General features: G+C 44.1%; 1 protein-coding gene across 7 annotated transcripts in view; it reads right to left on the bottom strand.

Moving 5' to 3' along the window:
* ABHD6 (abhydrolase domain containing 6, acylglycerol lipase) overlaps window positions 1–26,354 on the bottom strand; it is an 89,045-nt gene that overhangs the window by 39,160 nt on the left and 23,531 nt on the right. The window contains exon 1 of one of the 7 annotated variants that reach the window (XM_022572741.2): window positions 24,424–26,352. The exons of 3 other annotated variants lie outside the window; for them this stretch is intronic. The gene's annotated coding sequence lies outside the window, so the exon portion shown is untranslated. Of the gene's footprint in view, window positions 1–14,016; window positions 14,348–24,423; window positions 26,353–26,354 lie in introns of those variants that run through there. 3 more of the 7 variants (XM_022572748.3, XM_022572747.3, XM_022572749.3) reach the window with 3 other exon arrangements.

Raw genomic sequence — 26,354 nt, 5'->3', positions numbered from 1 at the left:
TATGATAAAAACTCTCCAGAAAGTGAGGCATAGAGGGAACCTACCTCAACATAATAAAGGCCATACACAACAAACCCACATTCTCAGTGGTGAAAAACTGAAAGCATTTCCTCTAAGATCAGGAACAAGACAAGGATGCCCACTCTCACCACTATTATTCAACATAGTTTTGGAAGTCCTAGCCACGGCAATCAGAGAAGAAAAAGAAATAAAAGAAATACAAATTGGAAAGGAAGAAGTAAAACTGTCACTGCTTGCAGATGACATGATACTATACATAGAGAATCCTAAAGATGCTAGCAGAAAACTACTAGAGCTAATCAATGAATTTGGTAAAGTCGCAGGATACAGAATTAATGCACAGAAATCTCTTGCATTCCTATACACTAATGATGAAAAATCTGAAAGAGAAATTAAGGAAACACTCCCATTTACCATTGCAACAAAAAGAATGAAATACCTAGGAATAAACCTACCTAGGGAGACAAAAGACCTGTATGCAGAAAACTATAAGACACTGATGAAAGAAATTAAAGATGATACCAACAGATGGAGAGATATACCATGTTCTTGGATTGGAAGAATCAATATTGTGAAAATGACTATACTACCCGAAGCAATCTACAGATTCAATGCAATCCCTATCAAATTACCAATGGCATTTTTTACGGAACTAGAACAAAAAATCTTAAAATTTGTATGGAGACACAGAAGACCCCAAATAGCCAAAGCAGTCTTGAGGGAAAAAAACAGAGCTGGAGGAATCAGACTCCCTGACTTCAGACTATACTACAAAGCTACAGTAATCAAGACAATATGGTACTGGCACAAAAACAGAAACATAGATCAATGGAATAAGAGAGAAAGCCAGAGATAAACCCACGCACCTATGGTCAACTAATCTATGACAAAGGAAGCAAGGCTATACAGTGGAGAAAAGACAGTCTCTTCAATAAGTGATGCTGAGAAAACTGGACAGCTACATGTAAAAGAATGAAATTAGAACACTCCCTAACACCATACACCAAAATAAACTCAAAATGTATTCGAGACCTAAATGTAAGACTGGACACTATAAAACTCTTAGAGGAAAACATAGGAACAACACTCTTTGACATAAATGACAGCAAGATCTTTTTTGACCCACCTCCTAGAGTAATGGAAATAAAAACAAAAATAAACAAATGGGACCTAATGAAACTTAAAAGCTTTTGCACAGCAAAGGAAACCATAAACAAGATGAAAAGACAACCCTCAGAACGGGAGAAAATATCTGCAAACGAATCAACGGACAAAGGATTAATCTCCAAAATATACAAGCAGCTCATGCAGCTCAATATTCAAAAAACAAACAACCCAATCCAAAAATGGGCAGAAGACCTAAATAGACATTTCTTCAAAAAAGACATACAGATGGCCAAGAAGCACATGAAAAGCTGCTCAACATCACTAATGATTAGAGAAATGCAAATCAAAACTACAATGAGGTATCAACTCACACCAGTTAGAATGGGCATCATCAGAAAATCTACAAACAACATATGCTGGAGAGGGTGTGGAGAAAAGGGAACCCTCTTGCACTGTTGGTGGCAATGTAAATTGATACAGCCACTATGGAGAACAGTATGGAGGTTCCTTAAAAAACTAAAAATAGAATTACCATATGATCCAGCAATCCCACTACTGGGCATATACCCAGAGAAAACCATAATTCAAAAAGACACGTGCACCCCAATGTTCATTGCAGCACTATTTACAATAGCCAGGTCATGGAAGCAACCTAAATGCCCATTGACAGACGAACGGATAAAGAAGATGTGGTACATATATACAATGGAATATTACTCAGCCATAAAAAGGAATGAAATTGGGTCATTTGTTGAGATGTGGATGGATCTAGACTGTCATACAGAGTGAAGTACAAATATCGTATATTAACACGTGTATGTGGAACCTAGAAAAATGGTACAGATGAACCGGTTTGCAGGGCAGAAGTTGAGTCACACATGTAGAGAACAAACGTATGGACACCAAGGGGGGAAAAGCGGTGGGCGGGTGGGGGTGGGATGAATTGGGCGATTGGGATTGACACGTATACACTGATGTGTATAAAACTGATGACTAATAAGAACCTGCTGTATAAAAAATAAATAAAATAAAATTTAAAAATAAAATAAAATACCATGAAAGTTCTAGAGGAAAACATGAGAACTCTGTTTGAAAACACCTTCACAGGGAAAGCCTTTCTAAGTCAAGATTTAAAACCTAGAGGCCATAACATAAAGATTAATAAGCTGACTAAATAAAAATGTTTTTAAATGTCCACATGGAAAGGGATATCGTGGGACTTCCCCAGTAGCACAGTGGTTAAGACTCCACACTCCCAATGCTGGGGGCCCAGGTTCGATCCCTGGTCAGGGAACTAGATCCCACATGCATGCCGAAACTAAGAGTTCACGTGCCACAACTGAGGAGCCTGTGAGCTGCAACTAAGAAGCCTGCTGGCCGCCACTAAGGAGCACATGTGTCACAACTAAAGGAGCCGGTGAGCTGCAATTAAGGAGCCTGCCTGCCGCAGCTAAGACCCAACACAACCAAATTAATAAATTAAATAAATAATAAATTAAATAAATATTAAAAAAAAGGATATCATGACCAAGGTTAAAATGTGTCAATACATATCAGAGACGACAGACTAATAAAGGGTCCTACAAATCAATAAAAACAACAACAAAATACAGTAGAAAAATGGGCGAATGATCTGAGTAGTTCATGTAACAGAAAGGAAATACAAATGACTCTTCAACATATAAAAAGATGCTCAATCTCATTTACAAGAGAAATGCAAATTAAACCTACAAGGCGATGGTGATCTTTATTGTATTGGCAAAGAACAAAAAGTGTAATAACAGACTGTGCTGCTGGGGCCGTGGGAAAATAGATGCCCTCACGCAAGGTACAGATTTATACTCCCATCAACAAACCCTACAGATGGCATTTTGGCAAAATCTGCAGCAATGTACAGTACACATACCTTTGATCTAATAATCTAATTTCTAGGAACTGATCTGTGTTCAGACCTGAACATGTTTGAGAACATGTTTGTGAAGGGTTATTTGTTATAGTATTACTTATCATGGCAAAAAAAATTGGAACTCACATGCCCACTCGTAGGGGATATGTTAAGTAAATGATGGTACTACTTTATAAAGAAGTATAATGTACAGCCATTAAATACAAATAAAATTAACTATAAGCCATTAAAATAATGAGGCATATTTGTCTCTACGGGTAATGACCTCCAAGGTACACTGTTAACTAAAAATGCAAGGAACAGAAGAGAATGGGTAGAATAACATCTCTTGCATTGAGAGAGAGAGAGAAATATGCACGTTATGCTTATATGTGTGTAAAATGTTTCAGGATGGATACAGATGGTAATCATGACTGGGGCTGGGAAGGAAACTGAGAGGCTAGGGGCACAGATGAGGGAGACTTCTCACTGATATCCTTTTGTACCTTTTGAATTGCTACCATGTGCATGTTCAAGGTTTTCCCTATTTAATTAAAAAATACAATATAGGGACTCCCCTGGTGATCCAGTGGTAAAGAATCCATCCTGCAATGCAGGGGACGCGGGTTCGATCCCCGGTCAGGTAACTAAGATCCCATGTGCCGCAGGGCAACTAAGCCCGTGCGCCACAACTACAGAGCCCGCATGCCACAAACTACAGAGCCCATGCGCCACAACTAGAGAAGAGAAAACCTGCACGATGCAACTAGAGAGAAGCCCACACACCACAGTGAAGAGCCTGCAAGCCACAAAGAAGAGAGCCCGTGTGCCACAACTAAGACCCGATGCAGCCAAAAATAAAAAAAAGCAAATAAAATAAAATATTTTAAAAATACAATATAAACTCCTCAAGTACAATGGTCTATCCTACATTGTCCAATATAGTAGCCACTAGTCACATGGTGACTGTTTAAATTTAAAATGATCAAAACTAAATAAAACATAAAATTCAGCTCCTCAGCTGCGCTAGCCACATTTCACATGCTCAATAGCCACAGAAAGTGTATCTCCTTCATGGTTCTGGGAAAGGTACTGATAAGAAGATTCACTCTGTCCTGCTTTGTACCAAATCACTAGCAGCTGATTCCCCACGGGGGTTTTTGCTCGAGAGCCAGCCAAGCCCACAGCCCCATGCCCTACTTCTGCCACCTGGGGCAGCACTGTGGGCAAGGAAGCTCAGCCCAGCAGGCTGGTCCTGTAGACAGAGAATCAGAGAACCAGAAAATCCTGCTACCCAATCCTGAGGAGAAGGGACACAACCCGAGAAGAGAGAGAGGCAGGCAGGTCAATCAGGGGCTCAGCTGGAAGGCAGGTGGCTTATATACCCAGTGGCACATCTTCTAAAAAAAATCGTACTGGCCAAGAAGCAAGGCAATGAAACACGCACAGCGTATCCTGAACTAGCCCAGCACCTTCAAAGCAGCAGCCTCTGGGATCAAGATGTAGGCTGGTGATTAGCCTGAAATAACCACCTGCTTGCTTCCACTGGATAAAAGAGGAGCCAAAAGCCACTTGACCCTTCACCTCCAAGGACCACAAAGTCTTCAGGCTCTCAGGGAGCCCAGAACAAGCTTTAATTCGAACACTGCTCTATGAATTAATGCGAACACATGCACTGTCATTGGCTGAGATCAGCTCTCACAGGTAAAGTGCTAGAAAGAGCATCACATAAGTGACTACTTTCCACATGACTGAGAGGAATTAAAATAGCCCTCTATATGGGTATGCAATAGCAGAAGGCCGGAAATAGAACCTCAGGGCCCCAAAACACTCTCCCATGGCTCGAGTCTGTGCTCCGAACTCAAAAGAAAAGCAAGGAGATTAAAGAGGGCTTTGTCATTTCTAAAGGAGGGAAGCTGGTCTACAGTATTTTCTAACTGCAGGGACAAAGCCAGTGTGAGACAAAAAGGAGCCCTGTTATAAACAGCTGGCAGGTTCTACCAGGACAAGAACTCTGGCTCCCAGCATGAGGTTCAGCATTCAGAGCCCTTCATGAGCTGGTCCCTACCTTCTCTAGCCAGAATCTCTTCCCCAGAGATCTCTGTAACACAGGGAAATCAGCATCAGGAAAAGGTGATGCCACGCTCAAAATTTTAGTTAAAACACAGTTTTGTTTAGAACTTTATCCAATAAGTAAACAAAAATCAAAATCTATCCTAAGATCAATAGCAAATATGGAACAAAATTTAAGTTATAACTGCCATCCTGTGCTAATTCTTAGAACAAAGAATAAATCGCATGTAAATTGCCTTAGAGTATGGTTAAGTCCTTCCAGTTAACATTTGGTTGTCACAGCGCTATTATACAAGGGATGTTTTTTGCAAAAATGCTTTACTGCTTTGCCCCAGGCCTCTCAATCCTTTGATTTTCAAGTCCCGCCCTCTCGTCATCGACTAACAGGTGTCACGTTGCCAGACCCCATCTATTACTGCCTCCACAGTCAAGCGGCTTCTGCGGTGAGTTCATGAAATCCCATGTCTCTCTCTCCAAGGTTTGTCTTGTATTTGTAAAATGTCCTTGTGACCTGGGAGAGACGATGACCAAGAGGTGGATGCTCCTGGAGCATGGCTGGACACCAGTGTTGAAAAGAGACGGAGGCACGACGGGGTGGGACCCAAGTTTGTAAGTGGCAAGTCCATTAATGAATATTTTCCTGTTAAAACGTCTGCTTCCCCACTAAAACCTGTAAACTATGGGGAATCTGTTACTAGATAGGCTGATAATCAGACCCTCTGGTGACTGTACCTGAACTGGCTTTGTATTTTTCTCCACTGCCCCATTTTCTGTCGACCTGGACGATACCCTCTATCTATCCCCATCTCCTAACAAATCTTTCTGGCAGAACTAAGAGTTATCTCCTTCAGTCCCCCAGCCATTAGCAACCTCGGCTTCATTCTCCATACCTACAAGTATTTATGACCTGCATCTTTTACCATAATACTCACAAAAACACTGGCTGTACCCTCCACTAGGCTGCAAGCTCCTTGAAGACAAGTCTTACTGCATCTCTGCATCTGCCATGGCACTTTAGCATACACGAAGGGCAAGGGAAGAGCTAAATGGGACCCCACGTTGGATCGCTTGACTTTAACCTTTGCCTTTCGTTGCTTTTGTTATTATACTCATACATAATGGCCTGCCTCAGGGAACCCTGCCCACCTGTGAACGGCTGCAAGAAAAAAAGAAACTAACACATCCCCTCACCGAGGCTGGTCATTCCAGGAGATATTCTGCAAGACCGATGGCCCTTTTACTTTACTTCCTCTCCGCCTCTCCCTCTCTATTCTGCCTTATTACTTTACTTCCTCACCACCTCCCCCTCTCTGATTCTATAAAAGAAACTGGCATCCAAGTCCAGATAAGATGGTTTATCAGAGACACTAGTCTGCCATCTTCTCGGTCAGCCAGCTTTCCGAATAAAGTCGTCTTCCTTGCCTCAACACCTCGTCTCCGATTCACTGGCCTCTTGTGCGGCGAGCAGAGCGAGCTTGAGCTCGGTAACACTTGGTGGTCACTTGGTATAAATACCAAGTGAAAGCATGGAAGCCATGAATCAGCAGGGCGGCCCCAGCAGCGCCACTGCAGGCCATTCCTTCACTTTGCTCGTTACGGCCACCAGTAAAATGAACATTCCTCATCACAGCAGTGTAGCTTTAGAGGCTCCAGTTCAGATGCGAAGGTGAGACCCAGAGAGGTTAAGCCAGGTGCCCAATGGCACACAGCACTTCTCTCCTCTGCCCCTACTCCACTGGTGGCTCACAGTGGCCCTCAGCATGACATGGAAGGCCCCCGCCCCACCTTTCCCTGAATGATCTGCAATCCCTACACCTTACGCTCCTTCACACCCGCACAGCTTTGGCACAAACGCTCCCCTCTCCCTAGCACGCCCCTGCCTGGTGAGCTCCCGCTCAACCTTCAAGTCTTGGCTACGAAAATATTACCCCATCTGTAAATGTTCCTCTGAGGGTTCAGCTGCGCAGTTCCATAACCTGGGTTCAATTCTCTGCTCTGTCACTGATCCGTGTGTGACCTTGGCAAGTCACTGAACCTCTTAGAGCCTCAGTGTGGGAACAAAATGAGATGATGCATGGAGACTGCTCAAAGCAGTGACTGGCGGATGCGACTGCTCACAGCACAGCTGGGAAGAGCTGCCCTGCCTTCCAAGGCGGCGCTAGAAAGCCCTGCCACTGAAACCGAGCAGGACCCTATGGGGCCCTCCTAGGCACAAAAGCCCTTCTGTGTCCTCCATTTCTTGTTTGTAGGCTTCATTCAGCCTCCTTGACCTTCCCTGAGTTCCAAAGGGAATATTCAAACAGTTGCTAATCAGGGAAGAGAGGGAATGCAGAAACAGAGGAGCTGTCAGAATAGTGCAGCCTTGGGGCAGGGTCCTGGTTCCTCCTCAGGGAATATACATCACAGTATCTTTGCCCTCTTCTGCAGAAACTAAGTCCCCCACCCAGGTGGAGGATGGTAACTTCAGGACGAGCGCAAGATTCCTGGAGCACTACCCTGTTACCTCACCACCAACCAATCAGAAGAAACTCACAACCTGCAGCCCGCACCCCAAATTTAACTTTAAAATGGTCTCCCCCAAAACCACCAGGGAGTTCGGGGTTTTTGAGCATGAGTCCCCTGTTCTCCTTGCTTGGCCCTGCAATAAACTTTCTCTGCTCCAAAATCTGACATTTTGGTTTGCTTGGCCTTTCTGTGTGTCGGGCACATGAACTTGTGTTCAGAAACACCACACCTCCATCACCCTGCACTGCCACTGTGCCCAGGTCTGTTCAGATGCCTGTTATCTTTATATTCCCAGAGTGTAACCCATAGCTCAGTTCCCAAACTTCATCACATATAAGGCTTGAATTCTATTCCATATAATCTTTTTTTTTTTTTGGGGGGGGGGTGGTGGCTGTACCACGCAGCATGTGGGACTTCCCAGACCAGGGATAGAACCTGCGCCCCCTGCAGTGGAAGTGCAGAGTCTTAACCACGGGACCACCAGGGAAGTCCAAGCTTGAATCCTATCCTGGGTATATCACAGATCAAACACCCAATACCAATAGCCAAAAGCCACAGCTTAAACCACCTAGGAGAAAGGCTGCTGTCACTTTGGGTAATTACTTCACAAGAAGAGGATCTCAACCTGCAGCAGTGTAAGTAAGAACCTGCCCACACCTTCAGCAGGAGGTACAGCTTCCCTGAGTCAGCAGCTTCCCTGGTACAGCCCCAAAGGCATCCAACCACGGACAGCAACACCCTACACAGCTTCTGGGATTGAAAAACCTGAAATATGATCAAGAGGGTTCCTGAGGGCTCCGTTTAGGAGGATATCTTGATCTCTCCCTATCTTTTTTTTTTTTTTTTTGGCTGCGTTGGGTCTTTGTTGCTGCGCCCCGGCCTTCTCTAGCTGCGGCGAGCAGGGGCTACTCTGTTGCGGTGTGCGGGCTTCTCATTGCGGTGGCTTCTCTTGTTGTGGAGCATGGGCTCTAGGCACATGGGCTTCGGTAGTTGTGGCACGCAGGCTCAGTAGTTGTGGTGCATGGGCTTAGCTGCTCCGGCATGTGGGATCTTCCCAGACCAGGGCTCTAACCCGTGTCCCCTGCGTTGGCAGGCGGATTCTTAACCACTGAGCCACCAGGGAAGACCCCTTGACCTCTTCTGAAGAGGCAACTACATCCAAGGTCAAGGAGGACTTTGGTTTGCAAAAATTATGTCTTTGGGGCCAGATTAATTATTTGTTGTGAGGGGCTTTCCTATGCATTTCCTATGCATTGTGAGGGTAATTAACAGTATCGCAGGCGAGGCCCCGAAGTTGTGACAAGCAAAAATGTCTCCAGATGCTGCCAAATGCTCCCTAGGGGGAAAGCTGCCCTCAGGGGAGACCACTTCTACAGGAAGTGAGCCCACTCAACTCCAACCTTTATTACTGTAGTTAATCAGTGAGGAACATTTTTAGCCACTCACCAAATCTACCTTGACATATTTTCTTCCAGTGCTCAGGAGTTTTTTTTTTTTAAGGGCACAGTCTAGAAGGCAGTTGTTCTCTTGAAGGCAGTGGTTCTCAACCCGGTCTGCACAACAGAATCCCCCAGGGAGCTTTAAAAAAAATACAGATTCCTCGGATTCCAGGGACCACCCTCAGAGATTCAGGTTCAGCTGGCCTGGGGCAGAGTCCAGGCATGGGTATTTTTTAACCTTCTCTAGAAGGTTATAACATGCAGCCAGGAGATGCACTGCCCACAGACATTTCATCTGATTCCACCCTCTCTGCCATCCTTTGAATCCGGCAGTGTTAAAAGCCAGTGAGCCATTCAGCCAAAATGAGGCTAAGGGGATTTATTAACATCCTCATTCTTGACAGTAAAACATCCTCCGCACACTCCATTTCTTGGCCTGCAGATGACTTGCCAGAAAGGGAACTTAACCCCGTAATCAAGTGGCTTTCCCATGGCCTTATAGATATAAACAGTGCTATCCCATATGACTTTCTGTGAAGACAGGAATGTTCTCTATTTGCTTAATACGGCAGCTGCTGGCCACATGGCACATGAGCACTTGAAATGTGGCTAGTGTGACTGAAGAACAGAATTTTTGATTTTATTTAATTTGAATTAATTTGAATTTAAATAGCCACATGTGGCTAAAGGTCGCTGTAACGGATAGTACAATAAGTGTTTATGTCCCTACAGGGTCACAGAAATAAAGAAAAGTCCTAAAGTCTGCTAAATTCCATAGAACTGCAAAACTTACAAAACGTTATGTCTTAAAATGTCTAAACTCAACAGTCCTTAAATTATCAAATGGGATCCTAATGTATTCCAACAAAGAATCAATTTAGGAGAAATTTTAAAATAAAAATTTTTTTTTTCAACTTGCATAACTAGCACCCCAGCATATTCCAAACACAGCTTTGAGGGGGGCATTCCTGGCCCTCTTCTTTTGAACACTCATCATTGTAATAATTGATCTAGTCATCAGAATAACCAGGAGCTGGAAAAGAACACGACACAGGGAAGATGATTTCCACTCTCAGTAGTTCATTAGAGTACTAGGATAAAACACTCTTGCTTTCCTTCCCTCCAAACCCAGATAACATTTGCATGGAACCTCTTGCCCCCAAGATAGGCCTGAACCAACACACAATGAAAACCAAGGTCATCTCTAAGAGCAAGTTTTTTTTCTCCTATCATTGTTTCATAATCACTTACAATTGAACAAATCGCATTCATGCATTCATTCCAGGTGTGCAGATCCTCACAGAACTAGTAGCTCATAAATTTTTAAAAAGCTAACGAATAGAAAGGCAATTCTATCTCATTGTAAAGGCAATGGATGGTTTGGAGTTGAAGAAACTCTCACCGGCCTTCCTGAGTACAAAAAATATTTATCTCAAAAAGAAAAGTGTATATCAACTATACTCCTATAAAAATTAAAAGAGGTTTTCCCTGGTGGCGCAGTGGTTAAGAATCCGCCCACCAATGCAGGGGACACAGGTTCGAGCCCTGGTCTGGGAAGATCCCACATGACACAGAGCAACTAAGCCCGTGCGCCACAACTACTAAGCCTGCGCTCTAGAGCCGGCAAGCCACAACTACTGAGCCCGCATGCCACAACTACTGAAGCCCACGCGCCTAGAGCTCACGCTCCGCAACAAGAGAAGCCACTGCAATGAGAAGCCCACGCACTGCAACAAAGAGTAGTCCCTGCTCGCCCCAACTAGAGAAAGCTCAAGTGCAGCAACGAAGACTCAGTGCAGCCAAAAATAAATAAATAAAAAATAAATTAAAGTACAGAATCTTTAAAAAATAATAATAATAAATTAAAAGGAAAAAAAATGCTTACTCTCCTCGGCCCGAACTCCCTTGACCCATCTCTAAGCAGAGTATGAGCCATTTAATAATGAGTTAATAATTCTCCAGTAATTCAAAGTGGTGCTCACTCTTCATAATAGCTGGTACTTATTGAGTGCTTACCACATGCTGGGCCCTGTGCTTTATTTTATCTAAATCTCACCACTGCCTTCTGAAGCAGGTACCATTACCAGAAGCTGAGGCTCAGAGTTTAGGTAACTGGCCCATGGCCACACAGCTACCAAGTGGTAGAAATGGGATTTGGACCCAAGTCTCTCTGATTTTCTGGTGGGAATCCTTTGGGTTGTAAACAAAAACAAACATGTAATTATAGCATTCGGTACCACACTGAGCCATTCTCTCTTTGATCAGCTGCAGCTCAATGAAGGGAGTTTGGGGTAGCAGGGTTCAGAAATTCTGAGCTTATCCTTACTTCAGAAACTACCCCATCCCCCATGGACCTATTTCTCTGTCCTGGGGCTTCACCAGGCAGGTGGAAGAGGAGTCTTGCGGAACACTCGTGATCCTGCCAGCACAACTGCACCCAAGAGGACAAGACAGATGCGTGCGGCAGAACTTTCCAAACGCCATCGTGGAGTAGAAGGTAGTAGGGTCCCAGCTATGGGATCCCAAGGGAGAAAGAAACAAATTTTAGTTGGGGGCAGGGGAAAAATCAGGGGAGTGTTCTTGGAGGCGACAGATGAGCTAGACCCTAAGGGGTAGGTAATATTTTGTTAAATCAAAAACAAATGGAGGGGGCTTCCCAGGTGGCGCAGTGGTTGAGAGTCCGCTTGCCGATGCAGGGGACACGGGTTCATGCCCTGGTCCGGGATGATCCCACATGCCGCGGAGCAGCTGGGCCCATGAGCCATGGCCGCTGAGCCCGCGCGTCCGCAACGGGAGAGGCCACAACAGTGAGAGGCCCGCGTACCGTAAAACAAACAAACAAACAAATGGAGACCAGCCTTAAAAATTCCCTGATCAGGTGAGACCAGTTTAGTCATACAAACAAAGCTTAATTTATTTTGCAAGACTAACTTGACCTGGGTCATTTCTTGCTTGTCCCTAAACATCATAAGCAAAACCTTAACTTGTTTCCCAAGGTTGATATGAGGTAACTATTAATCAATTCCCTGTTATTTAAGAAAATTCTAATACCATAACCAACCACTGTAAAGAATAAACCGTCACTGCTTTCTCCCTATGTAAGCTGCTTTATAATAATATATCCCTGAGCCTCATTCCATTGTTTTGGTTCGAGCGCTCCAGGTTCTGTCTTGTTGGTGTGTTTGCACAATAAATTTTTACTAATTACTACTCTGGTGATTCATCGGTTTTACTTCTGTTATTTCTGAACTTTTGACAATTTAGACATTAGAGATTCCATGAAGGGCATTCCCAGAGGTGGGGACAGCCTAAGCAAAGGCAGCAGCAGGAAGAATGTGTGTTCAACTGCCTGGGCTAGAGCAAAGGAAGCAGAGAAGGAAAGGGGAGGTCACAGTGCAGAGGGGGAGGGGGCAGGGTCTCCAGGGGCCTAGCTGAAAGGCTGAGGCAGCATCAGAGAACCCAGGAAGTACCCAAGTAACTATCCCAGGACCTGTTTTGCACCCCGGTCCTGGCACTGTCAGGCTGTGTGGCCTCAAGCAAGTCCCTTCTCCTTTCTGGGCATCAGTATCCTTGAGGAGGCTACCAAGGATTTCTTGCTGGTCTGAAAACCTAATTTTAGAAAAATAAACTGATGGTAGGAACACAGGTTATTAATTTCTCTAATTTTTAACTTCCTATATTTTAAAAATATTGTTGATAAGAATTTATTAGTAACAATAAAATAAGTCTAGTTGTTCAGAATAGGGGCTTTGAGGTCAGACTCACTGTGTGTTCTGGGAGGGAACCATATCTGAACCCCTCACATTCCTCCTCTAAGAAATGGGCACAGTGGTGGCACCTACCTCATGGGGCTGTTGAGAGGAATAAGGCAGGTTTTTTTAAGGTGCTTAGGAAAGGGCCTGGCACCCTGTATTTGCTTATTGTACGTCAGCTATCATTAATAATAAACTATTTTTAACTCCCAGCCAGGTGGAGTCAGCCATTAGGGATTTCTGAGCCGGTGAGAGGTGAGACAAACGCTGGCCTCTGGTCCCAGCAGGGGCCTTTTGTTACTTAACCAGCTAGGCCCGGGGGCACAAAAAAGGACTCATACATTGGCCTGGATGTACAGCATTTTCACCCTCCGGCACCCTCTTCCTCCCTCCCTACCTCACTCTGTCAACTTGGCCTCCTCCACTCCTCTGCGGGTTCAGGGGTGCAAACCCGCACGTGCTCTGCCCTGCAGCTGGCGTTACACAATCTGCATTTCCAAGACTGCCAGGAAGCCCTTGTAGGAGTGGGCTGGGGATGCTGCGGTTGTTGGCCAGCCGGCTCCGGGCTGTCAGGGTGTTTGGACCAGTATCCTGACTCGCCAGCTGCGGGGAGGAGAGGGCGCAAGGGCAAGGGAATTGGGGCAGGCTGAGGAAAGGGGAGCTGAAAGGCTGCTGGAGGTCGGTTTGGGCTGGGAGAGGTCTTGAGGGGTGCAGATGTCTGGGGGCAGGACGGGGGCAGGTGACTGCGGCTGGGAGGGCAGCCGAGCAGCAGCCCTTCCCCAGAAAGTGGGAGAAACGGGGGTGCAGGAGCCTCCAAACCACCCAGGCACTTGGGTGGGGAGCGCACACGGGTTGATGATGGCGCAAGCAGTGGGGAGGCCAAACAGAAAGAGGTTGCAGGTCCCCGACCCATCCTCACCTTGTCCGCGGCCTTAGGAAAGCAGGCACCCCGGGCCCGGGAAGTAGGGGGACCAGGGATTCGGGAATGTCAAACCTATCCAGGCACCGGAAGGAAGCGCGCAGGGGCTGATGCCAGGGCGGGGGAACGGAGTAAAAAGGGAGGTGCATGTTCCCGACCCTTCTTCACCTCGTGCCTCTTGGAGGGAGGCCAGACAGCCCGCACTCGGTAAGTGGAGGGTAGGTCACGGGGCCATTGGAGGAGCCCCTGGATACTCCCTCCTAGACGTGCACACCCCCACCCCGCCTCAGCCCGCCCCACCCCACCAGCGCTCACCTCACCTGACCTCGGCCGCCTGGGACCAGCCGCACTATCTAGACGCCTGTCCTCGGCCCTGGGCTCCTGCTCAGGTCCAGCATCAACGCCCGCGCCCGCGCCGCTCTCAGCTCCGGGGCCGGCTCGGATGGGAGCCTTAAAGGCGCTGCGTGAGGGCCTACGTCCTCCGACAGAAAAGCCGGCTCCGCCCGCGCCCGGCCCCCAGCGCTGCTTCTCGGCTGTTGCGTTCTGTCTTGGGGTCTCAGGGGCGAGAACCCCTAGCTCCCCGGCGCCCCCGGCTTATAGCATTAAGCCCGGAGTGTAAAGTTAGTATTCCGCACAACCTGACCCCAGCAACCCGTCTCCAGGCATCCAATAGTTTCACGCCGCGAAGCCAGGGGCGGGGTTGGGGGAAGAGGGGAAGAACCCAAACACCCCAGCCCCGCCCCGAAGGCGCTCACTTGCGCCCTGGGGGAGAGATCGGAACCCAGAGGGCCACACACAGTTTCACAATGCGACGCCAGAATTCGTCGCGGCATTGTGTTTCATTTACTGAGCACCTGTTGTGTGCCTAGCGCTGCTGGGCACCGCACCCGGCAGTAACTCCGGCTGGATCTCTGACCCCGAAGGGCTCGGAGAGACAGACAGGTTCTCGGGCAAGCAAAGTAACCCTACCTTATATGGGTTATCTCATTTGATCCTATGAGGTGGACATTGTGCTTGGCTTCCTGTTTCAGAATTCTGAGAAGAGGGGTTTGCCCTGTAAAGGACAGAACTGGGAATTCCAACCCTGGATCGTCTAGCTCCAAAGCTCTTGGGGACAAAAATAGCCATCTTATAAGGCTTTCAGCCACCACTGGTTAAATGCCCGCTATGGCCACTTCTTCATTTTAAGGACAATTAAACCTCACTAGGCCAAAAAAATAGGAAGGGGAGCATAAAGGTTATCACCCATTAAAATTCAAATACTGTTTTCTGTCTAACTTATCTGCCACAAAGCCTAGGTTTTTGAACATCTGGCCTCAGTTTACTACTCCAGCCTCATTTCCTAGCATTCCAAGGGCGCCTGGGCTGAACTCTACCACCTCGGCCTTTGCCAAGAACTCTCATCCTTTCCTACTTGGCCTGGCTACTCCTTCCTCTCTTTTTTCCATACCTCAATTCAAATGTCACTTCCTCCAGGAAGCCTTCCTTAAGTTCCCTTTGGACCCACACTGTACTGTGGGCTTCTTCCACCAAAGTACTTATTCATTAATTTAACAAATATTTACTGAGCACTTGCTATGTGCTGAGCACCGTGTGTGTGTGTGTGTGTGTGTGTGTGTGTGTGTGTGTGTGTGGTGGTGGTGGTGGTGGTGGTGGCTGCGAAAGAGATGTCTTCCTCCTGCACTGAGTCTCTGGCTTGTCTGCTTCTCACTCCAGACCTAGGTGGGACCAGTACCCAGCAGGACTCTCTTGTCCATTTAAATCCACCACAGAGGCAGCCTCAGGCCTGCCAAGCCCTCCAGACTGGCAAAGCCTAGCTGAGTTGGGCAGGTCTTGGGTTTTAAGAATGGGATGTGGATGAGAAGCCCCAGAGGTGTGGCAAAGGTGAATCTCTGAGGCCACTGGTGACCACCCTGTAAAATCTGCTTCTGTCAGGGCTACTGGAATCCATCCAGAGTTTGGGACAATCTCCCTGGCTGGAGCTGGAGCATCTTCTTCTAAGATGTTAGCCACCTCATCATTCAGACTTCAAGAGCTTCATCTGACTTGCTTCATGGACTTGTTCTCAGAGCTTTGGGGACAACTTATTCATCAAAGGCCATGTTACCTTCTCCGGCCTTAACTCTCCTCAAACTAGCAGTCCTTCAACACCCCCGAGCAGGCCCAGAGAGGCAGCAGGGACTAAGACTGATCTTTAGTCCTCACTTACAACTTATTAGCAATCTCAGGCTCAGGGAGCATTCACCAAACAGCGAGGGGGTGAATGAATAAATAAGGGAATGAAATGCATGGATGACTTCCTGGAAGACCCCACATTGGAAGCCATCAATAAGCTTTACCTGGTGTATTGGAACACTGGAAAACACCTGTCTTTTACATTTAATTTTTTTCCTCTCCAAAACCTTAAAAATGGGTAATTCATCTTTTCTTCTAATTCCTAGTTTGTGGCCCCAGAGGCCTCCTAGGGTCTGCAGTTTCTAAATCCAGAGAGGTTTTTTTTTCCCCAGAGTTTTTTATTTAGATACACTGAGCTCCAGGTGGGAGTCACCTTCCCTGTGACTCTTCTCCACCTGGTGACTGACAGGAGAGAAGCCTTAATTAGCTTCTGTTTCACGGTGAAGCTCAGAAGGCAGGAGGAGAGGAGGGGACTCACCTGTGGTCCCACCTCAAGTCAGCAATGCCCCATTCACTCTCTCTGAGGAATCAGCGGTGGGTGGGAGGCCAGGGAGCAGTCCCAGGGGCAATCCACATTCCTAATGGCACCTTCAGTCATTTTAAGTATAAACTCCTTATTACCTGACAGGTCTCACCCCAGCATTAGGAAAGAGTTTGGAAACCTCTCCTCTGCCAGCTGGTGCAGCAAAGGGCCCCAGACTTCACCCTGCCACACAGTCTATGGACATCTCCTAGACTCAGCAGCATACCAGTCAGAACTGAGTGGTGCCAATGGTCACCACTGTTTAATGCACACTTATTACTGATCGGGCATTGGACATCACCTCACTTAGTCCTCACAATAACCCTGTGAGATGTGCTCACCCACTTTACAGATGGGAGCATTGAGGGGTTAACTGACTCACTCAAGATCCCATAGCCAGTGGTGGGGCCAGTAGTCAAAGAAGTTCATTCATTCATTCATTCATTCATCGAATATTACCAAGGACCTACTACATTCCAGGTACACTCTGGTGAACACATCTTGCCTCAAAGGACTTAGAGTCTTTTAATAATAAGAAAATATTAGTAACTATTGAATCAAGGATTATACACAAGCTCTGATGGAATTATGAGTAACAATAAGTACAAAGGCCAAGTACAAACGCAACATGGCTGAGACTTAAATGCTATAGTATATGGAGGGCTTCCCTGGTGGCACAGTGGTTAAGAATCCGCCTACCAATGCGGGAGACACGGGTTTGAGCCCTGGTCCAGGAAGATCCCACATGCCGCGGAGCAAGTAAGCCCGTGTGCCACAACTACTGAGCCTGCGCTCTAGAGCCCGCAAGCCACAACTACTGAGCCCGCGTGCCACAACTACTGAAGCCTGTGCGCCTAGAGCCCATGCTCCGCAACAAGAGAAGCCACCGCAGTGAGAAGCCTGTGCACCACAACGAAGAGTAGCCCTCGCTCACCGCAACTTGAGAAAAGCCCACGTGCAACAACGAAGACCCAATGCAGCCAAAATAAATAAATAAATAAAATTTTTAAAAAGTCAATAGTATACGGAAATATACATAGGAGAAAAATGAAAAATACATGATACCACATGTCCACAGATGCCAGCTGGGCAGCATCCCTGGGCCTATGAGCCATTTCCACAATCCATTCTCCAAAAATTTACTGCATGGCAATTCTGAGCCAACCACTGAGCCCCCTGCCCAATAGGTTATTCAGATGTCACCACCTTGAAGCAGTCTTCCCTGATTACCTATGCAAAATTAACTGTTCTGGGGCTTCCCTGGTGGTGCAGTGGTTAAGAATCCGCCTGCCAACGCAGGGGACACGGGTTCGAGCCCTGGTCCAGGAAGATCCCACGTGCCACGGAGCAACTAAGCCCGTGCACCGCAACTACTGAGCCTGTGCTCTAAAGCCCACGAGCCTCAACTACTGAGCCTGCGTGCCACAACTACGGAAGCCTGCACACCTAGAGCCCAAGCTCCACAACAAGAGAAGCCACCGCGATGAGAAGCCCACGCACCACAAGGAAGAGTAGCCCCTGCTCGCTGCGACTAGAGAAAGCCCGTGCGCAGCAATGCAGCCAAAAATAAATAAATAAGATAAATTTATTTAAAAACCACACTATTAAAAAAAATTAACTGTTCCATCATCCATACCCTTGTATCACATTGTACATGAAGCTATATTTACTCATTTCAGTGACTCTTGACTCCACTGAGTTGTGAACTCCTTTTCCACCTCCATCTCCCCAGGGGCCAACATGATGAGTGGCACAGAGCAGGCAAATATTAGCTACCATGTGTTGAGCTCTTCCTGTGTGTCTCACTTTGTGCTCAGTGCTTTACATATATTATCTCAATGAATCATCCCAACAACTCTATGAAGTGGGTACTATTATTAGCCCCATTTTACAGATGAGGAAACTGAGGCTCAAAGAGGTTAAGCTACCCAAGATCACACAGCTGATACTGCCAGAATCCAAACCAAGCTGTGTATGAACACAAAATCTATGTTCTAACCACTGAGATGCCTACTGCCATAACTAGTAATGGAATTAATTATGAAAGATATGGCAAAGCTCACCTTGCAGCTTATATCTACAAATCTATGAAATACTAACATTTTTAGGCAAAAAAGCATCTTCTTTACAAAAAATTCAAAATACTGCTTATACATCTATTTGTGAATTAAATAATTGTCAAGCCTCTGTTGATGCGTAGGATCAAGTTATGGGAGATACATTTGACTCTAGTCTAAATTACAGGCTGAATTATTACACACCCCCAAAACAGAACATCAAAGCAAGAGTTAAGAAGTAAAAATATATCATGAGACAACAAGGCAACATATGTCAAAATGTAGCATATGATCATGGGAAGAAGGACTCAATAATCAGGAGGCTCTAAAACGACAGTTCTTACACTACTGATTCATTTGTTGAAAATGCCGGTTGAGCACAGTCCTAGGTCAGAGAAGATCGTGGATGGGAGGGAAAGGGAAGCCTTTGGGAGAGCAATGTGACTGCTGCAGGGGAGCAAAATTTGCCACCTCAAAATATGTCTCTTTGGCATGAGGATTAATTTAGGCTCCTTACTTTTAAGAAACAGAAGACTCAGGAAATCTTTCTTTTTACCTCCCCCTTAGCTGCCTAAACAATTTAGATAAAAGGGCTGCTCCCAGGATAGAGTTATCATCAGACATATCTGCAAAGAATATGGAGTAGGCATGGTGGGGGAAACCCCAGCAGGGCCTAGAGAGCAGAGTTCACTCTGTGTCCACTGTCTCTGCCTGGCCCAGCAAACACTTATTTACCAAACATTTGCTTTTCCATCTTCATGTGACTTGCCTTCTCCCCTGTAAAGTCCCAAACCACTAACCTCAAACATCCTTTTCTGTCTTTAGCCAAAGATGATATTTAAGGTGAGGGTTTGGGCCATGTTGGCAAGTTACTCAGTTCTCCTGGGTCTCTCCCTTATATACACATTATTAAACTTCTGTTTGATTTTCATCTGTTCATGTGTCTCATGTCAGTTTAATTCTTAGACCAGCCAAAAGAATTTACAAGGGTAGAGGAAATTTTCTTCCTCCCCAACACTGTACAAGTATTTTCCAAGTTAGAAGATAATGGAAATTTTCCAAAAGATTAACCTGAACTTTTAACAAGCAGCAAGAGCGACTAATACTCAGAATGGTTGAGACTGGAATGCCAAAGACAGAAAAAGTTTAATTTAAATTCAGATTTGGATCAAGAAGACGAATTTAAAAAAGGAACTGAGCATATGTAATGCTAACAGATGGCAAAGGGAAAGCAAAACCACCAGGTTCCTGTTTACTTCATCTTCATCACACAGAAAGAGCCTCCATTTGGTCAGGTTAGAACATCACGAAGAGGGAAACCAAGTCCAGGATAGGAAGAAAAGACATGGAAAGAACACCCAACAACCTAAAAAATTAGTACCAGTTACCAGATCAAAAGAAATTATTGCCCAGGGAACCAAAAGGATATTTGGGTATGACTTCAGAGACTTATAAAGTGATCTTCGAGAAGTCATGCCACAAGACTCTAATTAGAGTTAGGGTCCCACTTCAAATAGGGAGAGAGATTGATATAGGAATCTAGAGACCAAGAGGGATGGTGTTGATTTCTAGCAAAGTTCTGAGCATGATTATTAAACCGAAACAAAATAGGTAACTACCAAGAGCTCACATGGGTTCAGCATGCATAATTACTCCAAAGGAAGGATTTTTCAACAGTTAGCATAAGTAGATCTGAAGACTGCTGTAGGAACTGTATACAGACCGTAGTAGGCTTTGGACAAAACATTTTATTACCTGTTTATGGGCAAGACGAAGGAATCTAGACTGTATAACATCACAGCTCAGTGGATTCGTAGAAGGTTAAACAACAGTGGCCCAACTTTCTTTAATCTGACAATATCAGACTGGAAGCCATTTTCTAATGGAAATTCTCCAATTCTATGTCCATGACGTTAAAAACAAAGAGAATTTAGATAAACAGAAATCTGATCTTGTCATCAAATTTTAAATCAAACAAAGCTGGGAAGAAAATCAGGGTTCAAAATTGTTTCAATAATTTGGAATATGCCAAAAACATGGTGAAATTTAACAGTCTCATCTTTAGGCTTTTAAAATTCAAATGGTATCTCAGCATACCATGGACCAGATATTCTTTTTATTTTCTTTTTTGGACCAGATATTCTGAAACACCCTTCTTCTCAAAACACCTCTATCTTGGATAAAATAGACTTTGTCGTGGGTTGCTTGGCTGAAAGCGTGTTAAAATAAGAGTAGGGGGCAGTGAGCAGTAAATAAATGTGAAATGCATGGTTGTCCCAAGACCAGATATGTATAGCAGACCCGTAAACGATATTGGGAGACTAAGCCTTCAGCTCTAAGTTGAAGAAGCTGCATGTGAGAGTCCCATAGTTATCAGGACCCTCAAATGGCTAGAGCAGCCTCAGGTGGGTAGCGTTCCTTCACTCCAAGCACAAATAAGGATGCTCTCCATAAGAGACCACCCAGTATTCTCATAGATCATGATTAACCAAATATGGTGATTTGGAAGACATATCTGAGGAAATTACTCAGACATATTAGCACAGAGTGATATGATATGGAAAACAGGAAAAAAGATATAGAATATGCAGGATAGACTGAGAAGATCTAAAAATCCATTTAATCAACATCAAAGAAGAAGGAAGGAGAGGCCACATTTTGAAGGAATAATGGCTGAGAATTTCCAGAGCAGAAAAAAAACATGACTCCATAGATGTAGGAAACATAACATATAAAGCAGGATAAATAATAGGAAATCCACACCAAGAAACATTGTAGTGAAACTGCAGAACACTAAAAACAAAAGGTCTCAAAAGCAGCTAGATATTAAAAAAACATTACTCACAAAAGAAGGAATCAGATAGTTAGCAGATTTCTCAATGGCAACATTGGAAGCTAAAGGATAGTAGAATAATATCTTCAAAGACCTGGGAATTGGATACTCTCCATCTTAAGAGGGAGTTCCCTGGTGGTCCAGTGGTTAAGACTCCACATTTCCACTGCAGGGGGTGTGGTTCAATCCCTGGTCAGGGACGATCCCACAGGCTGCAGGGTGCAGAAAAAATGAGTCTGAGAGAAGTTTTTCATCTTGCAAACCTGGAACTCTATACCCCTAAACAATAATTCCCTGTTTCCCCCTTACCTCCACCACTGGTAGCCAACATTTTACTCTCTGTCTCTATGAATGTGACTACCTTTAGATACCTCCAATAAGTAAAATATATAATGTTTGTCAAAAAAAAAAAAAAAAGCAGATTCCTGGTTTTAAAAATAATTTAGATATGATCATGGTATTGTGTTTTGATATGTTTGCTATGTTATTATTGTTCTTTTCATTTATGTCTATCTTTGAGAGGTAAATACTGAAATAATTAAGGATGAAAAAGAAAAATTAGTCTGAGAATATACTCCAGGATGAGTGTGGGCTTGTAGAGATGATTCCACTGGTTCGAGAACAGTCTCAGTCCCTACGTACCTCTCACAGTGCAGGCATCTTGCCAGACTTTGAGATCTTGCTGTGTAAAGACTCATGTTGTCTTTGTAAGAACAGATCCTAAATACAAGCCAAATATTAAAAAGAAAAAAGAAAAGAATGAGGGTGAAATACGGATTAAAACAAAGTGATTTTACAACTGGAAGACTTGACTAACTGAACTTCTAAGATATACTTCAGAAAGAAGAAGCATGACTCAAGAACTGAAATGAAAACCGGAATAGTGAGTGAAGAAATCGGTAAATATGGTGAATCTAAACAAAACTGTCAGTAGAAAACAATCATGGTGACAATAATAATATAAAATTTATAGGTTTAATACAAGGTCAGAACTAAAATGCTGGGAACAATAAATTAGAAAAGAGGTGAATGGAGTTAAATTGTCCTAATGCCTTTGCATTTGTGTGAGAAGTGAATTAGTATAATAACTTTGGCCTTTGTTAAATATGTGTGGTAAAAAGTCAATGGTATTTACTAAAATAATACAAATAAGACACATATATATGTACGTACAAACATACATGCATATATATCTTTTGAACCAATAGGAGGGAAATGACATAAGCCAATAAAAAAACAAACACCAATCAACCCAAAAGAAGTATATTAAAAAGTGACACTTTCCCCCCCAAAAAAGATAGTAAAAATAAGTCCAGATATACTATCACAATAAATGTAAACTAGCTAAATGCCTCAGTTAAAAATCAGAAGTTGTCAAATTGAATGTTAAAAAATCTGAGGCACTGTTTCAAGAGGTACTCCCAAAACCCAGGAATCCGGAAAGGTTGAAAGTAAAAGTACGGAAAATTATATACCTGACAAATACTGTCCGAAAGAAAGCTAGTGTAGCTAAATTAATATTAGATAACATAGACTAACAAAAAATATTATTAAGGATGGAGAGGATCACTGCATAATGATAAAGAGTTCAATTCATCAGCAAAATGTCAGTTCTAAACTATAGAAAACGTATCTTATAATTACTAAAGATATTGATGAAATCTTTAACCAAAGGAAAACTTTAAGTCCAGAAACATTACAAAAGTTTAGAAGCACATCTAAACTTTCAAGGAATAGATCATTCTACTCTCTCATAGGTTCCTCTGGAAAATAGAAAGAAAGGACATATTCCCAACTCACTCTACAATGCCAATGTAAATTCTGTACCAAAATCATCAGACCAATATTACTCATAAATAAATCAAAAACAAAGAAGTAAAAATCCTAAGTAAAATATTAGTAAATTGAGTCCAGCAATATATAAAAAGGTTGATACTTCATAACCAAGATAAGAAAAATATTCTTGTAGTTAACCTCATCAATATATTAAAGAAAAACTATAATATCATCTAAATAGTTGCAAAATTTTAAAATAAAATTCAATAGTCCCTTATGGTAATAACTCTTAGGGAACTAAGAGAACTTCCTTAACCAGTTAAAAGGCATTTACCAAAGACCTACAGTTTGAGCAAGTATGATCCTCAATAATGAAAAGTTAGGAATACGTCCTTCAAAATCAGAAGCAATTCTGACCAAAATCTCAACGGGGCTTTTCAAGGAAGATGAACTGATTCTAAGATTCCTTGGAAGAGCAAAGGGTCAAGAAAAGCCAAAATACTCCCAAAGAAGAAGGAAAGGTAGCATCAAGCTTATTAAAAATGTATAGTTATTAAGAGAGTATCTATTCATGTAGGGGTAGATTAAAACACTAATGAAACAGAAACACACCCATGCACACAGGGAAACTTGGTTTATGACAAAGCTGACATTTCAGATCAGCAGGGAAAGGAGGACAATTCAGTAAAAAGTGCTAGAACAATTAATTATTCATATAGAAGAATGTGGAATTTAACGATTCTCACTCCCCTCCCCCATTAATTCAAGATAGATGAAAGACTTTAACATAAAAGGCAAAATTAAATTTTTAGAAGACAGTATAAGAGAATATTTTTAGGATCTTTCCAACACTTGGCACAACAAGGCTTTTTCAATCTAGTGGGTAAAATGGTATCTCACTGAGATCTTAATCTTCATGGCCATGATTAATGGGCTTGAGCAATTTTTCATGTATTTATTTGCCATTCCTGTTTCTGTGTCTGTGAAACACCTGTTCATATCATTTCCTCATTTTTCTGTCCATGTCTTAATGCTTTGTAGTTAACATGTGTTGTAAATATCTTCTCCCAGTTTGTGACTTATCTTTTCCCTTTCTTTAGTACTTTGGGATAAACAAACGTTAATTTTAATTTAGTTAAATTATCCTTTGTATTTGGTGCTTTTTATATCTTGTTTAAGAAATCCTTTCCTACCTCTCCTGAGCTACATGGCTAGGTTAGGGGAGATATAGCATCCCAGGGAAACTAGGGATGTAGGTACTAAATTGTGACCAGCGGATGCTGAGCTGGCAAGAACACACAGATGGTGGTGCAGATGTGGAAACACAAGCTCCAGGTGTTTGAGTCACTTGAACGTACCTCAGGTGAAGATGGTGATCTCTGGCTTCATGAAGCCCAGCTCTACCACTCATTGGCTGTCTCTGTAAACCTGAGTTTCTTCACGTAGAGACAGGGGATGACGATGAAGAATTGATAATGGTACCAACCTCATGCGTCTACAGAGATGATCAAGCCAAACCAAGCATTCACGGGGCACATCCAGTCCTTAGAGGGGCCGGAAAACTGTCTTTGAATAGTCAAAGGTTAGTTATGGAAAAGAGAGTATGAAGACCCCAAATGCAGGCCAGGAATCAATGGGTGAAGGTTGCCAGCAGGTGTGTGCATGTGCGTGTGTGAATGTAGGGCAAGAGTTCTTCTTGCTAAGAGAACACATCTCTCCAAGGCTTCTTGCTGGGTGCCTCATAGGCTTCACTTTAGCATCCATTTCACCCAGGTCATTGTACCAAGACCTCTCCCTCTTAGCTGTCTCTGCTGGGGCCTTTAGGCCACTTAAACATGAACATTGTAATGAAACTCTCAAAGATGTGCATCACATTATGTCACCTAAATCATGACGCTTCCTGATCTAATTTATCAACAGGCTAGTGCATCCTCATTTCTTCCCACGTTGTCTCTTCTCTGAGCTGCTGAGGTCATGCAGGGAGCCAGGTCACACATCTATATGGATGGATCATAGTCTGGTCACCCTTCAAGCAGTAGTTCTGGTGCCTGGGTTGGGGGTCTGGGGACTGGTAGTACGGGGTACCCAACAGGGCCAGGAGCAGGAGGAATGAAGCAGCATGAGTGGCAGGAACAGGCCAAAGAGTCAGAAACGGGACGGACACCGGGGGTGCGGCAGGCAAAGCCAGGAGGAGAAGGCAGTTGTAGGGCATGGATTGTCATCCACTCCTTAGTGTTAGTTCTCAAATGGACTGTTTTCATTTAAATCCATAGGGTGGGCCTATGGCAATCAGTGGCTAGTGGACATGTCTTCACTGCCTACACTCTGTCCTGGACATTGTGTTTTTCATGCATTAGCCCATTTGCTTTCATCTTCACAGCAGCCATGAGTGTGGGTGTTATTACTTCCACCATGTAACAGATGAGGAAACAGGGCTTAGATGTTAGGTAACTTGCCCAAGATCACATAGCCAGCAATTGGTGGGGTAGACACTTGTCTCCTGAATCCATGCTCCTAACTGCTGTATCACATGGTGCTCAATGACTACCTCCTAGGACCTTGTACAAGACTTACATTTTGCAGGCTGCCATGGAGATTCCCCAAAGTTCGGAACAACAGAATGGGCATTGGGGTCTTTTCCTTACGAAACACACCTCATTTCTCTTCTCATAAGCGGTCTGAGGTGACCTCTGAAAAAGGTTCGCTATTCACTTGACCCAGAAAACCCCATAAAATCATGCATATCAAGAGGTTCAAACATTTGTGTTCACTCTCAGAACATTCGTGAAACTGCTCGGGCCAATAAGGGTGTGCATATCCCCAAATCCACCAAGTATCTGAAGGATGTTCACTTTACAGAGCCTTGTGGGCCATTCTGTTGGTACAATGGTAGCGTTGGTAGGTGTGCCCGGGCGAAACAGAGGGGCTGGATGCAGGGTCAACGGCTCAAAAACAGTGGTGAATTTTTACTGCACGTGATTAAAAATGCCGAGTGTAACACTGAACTCAAGGGTTTAGATGTAGATTCTCTGGTCATTGAGCACATCCAGGTGAACAAAGCCCCCAAGATACGGTACAGGACTTAGCAAACTCATGGGCGGATTAACCCGTGCGTGAGCTCTCCCCACCACACTGAGATGACCCTCACTGAAAAAGAACAGATTGGTCCTAAACCAGAAGAGGAGGCTGCCCAGAAGGAAAAGACATCCCAGAAGAAACCGAAGAAACAAAAACTCATGGCCTAGGAATTAATTCAGCATGAAATAAATGCAAATTAAAGTTAAAAAAA

This window comes from Delphinapterus leucas, chromosome 10 (assembly GCF_059928025.1).
Source record: "Delphinapterus leucas isolate spDelLeu-1000000601 "Yukka" chromosome 10, BTC_Dleu_Yukka2, whole genome shotgun sequence".
Taxonomy (NCBI): Eukaryota; Metazoa; Chordata; class Mammalia; order Artiodactyla; family Monodontidae; genus Delphinapterus; species Delphinapterus leucas.
Note: the sequence above shows the minus strand (reverse complement) of the source record. Positions and strands in the feature narration are given on the sequence as shown.